The 3,273-nt window shown below is 47.5% G+C and overlaps 1 pseudogene; it reads left to right on the top strand.

Moving 5' to 3' along the window:
• Window positions 1–1,088: 1,088 nt before the first annotated feature.
• LOC136633817 (5S ribosomal RNA) lies at window positions 1,089–1,203 on the top strand (annotated as a pseudogene).
• The last annotated feature ends 2,070 nt before the right edge of the window (window positions 1,204–3,273 follow it).

Below are 3,273 nucleotides of genomic sequence, written 5' to 3'. Positions count from 1 at the left end.
TGACCTAGGGGTCATCGTTTTTCTGAACTGAACCCCATTTTCCAGGATTGCCCTCATCCTCTCCCAATCAACTATGTTGATGCTCCAGAGTTTCCTTGGGTGACCAGCACTGATCCTGCATGTCCAAAGTGTGCCTAGGGGAAAAAAATTGTTTCCACCTAAATTTTCGATGACACCGGGGTCATAGTTTTTCTGGCCTGAAACCCATTTTTGCCCGATCGCCATCATCCTCTCCCAATCAAGTTTGTTGATGCTCCAGAGTTTCCTTGGGTGACCAGCACGGCTCCTGCATTTCTAAAATGTGCCTAGGGAAAATTTTATTTTTTCACCTTAAATTTCGATGACCCCGGGGTCATCGTTTTTCTGGCCTGAACCCCATTTTTGCACAATCACCCTCATCCTCTCCCAATCATCTCTGTTGATGCTCCAGAGTTTATTTGGGTGACCAGCACTACTCCTGCATGTCCAAACTTTGCCTAGGCAAACTTTTACTTTTTCACCTTAATTTTCGATGACCCCGGGGTCATCGTTTTTGTGGACTGAACCCCATTTTTCCAGTATCGCACTCATCCTCTCCCATTCATATCTGTTGATGCTGCAGAGATTCCTTCGGTGACTAGCACTAAATCCTACATGTCCAAACTGTGCCTAGGGAAAATTTTATTTTTCCACCTTAATTTTTCGATAACCATGGGGGTCATCGTTTTTCTGGCCTGAACCCCATTTTTGCACAATCACCCTCATCCTCTCCCAATCAAGTCTGTTGATGCTCTAGATTTCACTTGGGTGACCAGCTCTACTCCTGCATGTCCAAACTGTGCCTAGGCAAAATTTTATTTTTTCACCTTAATTTTCGATGACCCCGGGGTCATCATTTTTCTGGCCTGAACCCCATTTCTGCCCGATCGCCATCATCCTCCCTAATCAACTCTGTTGATGCTGCAGAGTTTTCTTGGGTGACCAGCAGTGCTCCTGCATGTCCAAAGTATGCCTAGGGAATAAGATCTTGGCTGATCTTGGAAGCTAAGCATGGTCAGGCCTGGTTAGTACTTGGATGGGAGACCGCCTGGGAATACCGGGTGCTGTAGGCTTATACCATAGTCTTTCCATGCCTGATCCCGTCTGATCTCGGAAGCTAAGCAGGGTCAGGCCTGGTTAGTACTTGGATGGGAGACCGCCTGGGAATACCTGGTGGTGTAGGCTTATACCATAGTCTTTCGAGACTGAAGGTTGCCAACCACATTGGGTGACCAGAACTGCTCCTGAATGTCCAAACTGTGCATAGGAAAAATTATTTTTTCACCTATATACTTCGTGACCCCAGGGTCATCATTCTTCTGGCCTGAAACCCATTTCTCCAGGATCGCCCTCATCATCTACCAATGAAGTCTGTTGATGCTCCAGATATTCCTTGAGTGACCAGCACTGCTCCTGCATCTCCAAAGTGTGCCTAAGGAAAAAAAAAATTTTCCAGCTAAATTTTTGATGACCCCGGGGTCATCATTTTTCTGGCCTGAATCCAAAATTTCCAGGATTGCCCCCATCCTCTCCCAATCAACTCTTTTGATACTCCAGGTTATCCTTGGTTGACCACCACTGCTGCTATATGTCCAAACTGATACTACGGGGGGGAAAAATTTTCACATAAATTTTCGATGACCCCGGGCTCATTGTTTTCATGGCCTGAAGCCATTTTTCCATGATCGCCCTCATCCTCTCTCAATCAATTTCCTTGGTGCTTTAGAGTTTCATTCAACTGCTCCTGCATGTCCAAACAGTGCCTTGGGAAAATTGTGTGTAGGGAAGAAATTTTTTCCCCACCTAAATTTTCGATGACCTGGGGTCACAGGTTTCCTGGCCTGAACACCATTTTTCCATGATCGCCCTCATCCTCTCCCAATCAACTCTGTTGATGCTCCACAATTTCCAAGGGTGATGAGCACTGCTCCTACATGTCCAAACTGTGCCTAAGGAAAATTTTCTTTTTCCACATAAATTTTTGATGACCCCAAGCTCATGGTTTTTCTGGCCTGAAACCCATTTTTCCAAGATAGGCTTCATCCACTCCCAAACAAGTCTGTTTATGCTCCAGAGTTTCCTTGGGTGACCAGCACTTTACCTGCATGTCCAAACTATGCCTAGGGAAAAAAAACTTTTCCACCTGAATATTTGATGACCCTGGGGTAATCATATTTCTGGCCTGAAACCCATTTTTCCAGTATCGCACTCATCCTCTCCCAATCAAGTCTGTTGATGCTCCAGAGTTTCCTTGGGTGACCAGCAGTGCTCCTGCATGTCCAAACTATGCCTAGGGAAAAAAAACTTTTCCACCTGAATATTTGATGACCCTGGGGTAATCATATTTCTGGCCTGAAACCCATTTTTCCAGTATCGCACTCATCCTCTCCCAATCAAGTCTGTTGATGCTCCAGAGTTTCCTTGGGTGACCAGCAGTGCTCCTGCATGTCCAAACTGTGCCTAGGGAAAAAATTTTTATTACATCTAAATTGTTGATGACATCTTAATTTTCGATAATTTTCGATAACCATGGGGTCATCGTTTTTCTGGCCTGAACCCCATTTTTCCATGATTGCTCTCATCCTCTCTCAATCAGCTCTGTTTTTCTCCTGAGTTTCCTTGGTTGACCAGCACTTCTCCTGCATGTCCAAACTGTGCCTAGGGAAACTCGATATGGCCACTTTTATGAAGGATCTCGCGAACCCTGCCATCAGGGTTCTGCCAACCCTGCCCAAACAGATGATGTGGAAGAGTGAGTGGGGGGGGGGGGGGCTGGCCTGGAACCAACAAGGCAGGCTCCTGTCAGAGAGGCACATGCGCAGTGTCTGAGACCGCATTGGAGCGAGGGAGACCGAGAGACTTCCACGAGCATGGCTGAGACAAAGCGCCAAGCCTTTCTCGCCCTTCTGAGAAGCGACGGCTTTCAGGACAACATGGCCATGCAGTACCTCACCAACCCTGCTATCAGGGAACTGCAGATCTCCTGCCTGAAGCAGTTCCAGTCAGGGAGGTGTTGGAGTGAAGCTCAGGATATTCTCAGTGACACCCTGGAGGTGCTGTTGGCGCAGTGGGTGAGGACATTCCTCCCCCCGCAAATTGGGGTGTCCGTCCATCCTACGAAAACTGATGAGAGGCGCATGTGCAGTGCCCAGAACGGCCATTGCAGGCACGCAGAGCGCATGCACTGCCCTCCGACTGGGATCCAGCTGAGATCCCAGGAACTTTCCATCTTCGAAAACTGACTTCTGCAGCAGC

Source organism: Tiliqua scincoides, chromosome 13, assembly GCF_035046505.1.
Source record: "Tiliqua scincoides isolate rTilSci1 chromosome 13, rTilSci1.hap2, whole genome shotgun sequence".
In the NCBI taxonomy this organism is placed as follows: domain Eukaryota; kingdom Metazoa; phylum Chordata; class Lepidosauria; order Squamata; family Scincidae; genus Tiliqua; species Tiliqua scincoides.
Note: the sequence above shows the minus strand (reverse complement) of the source record. Positions and strands in the feature narration are given on the sequence as shown.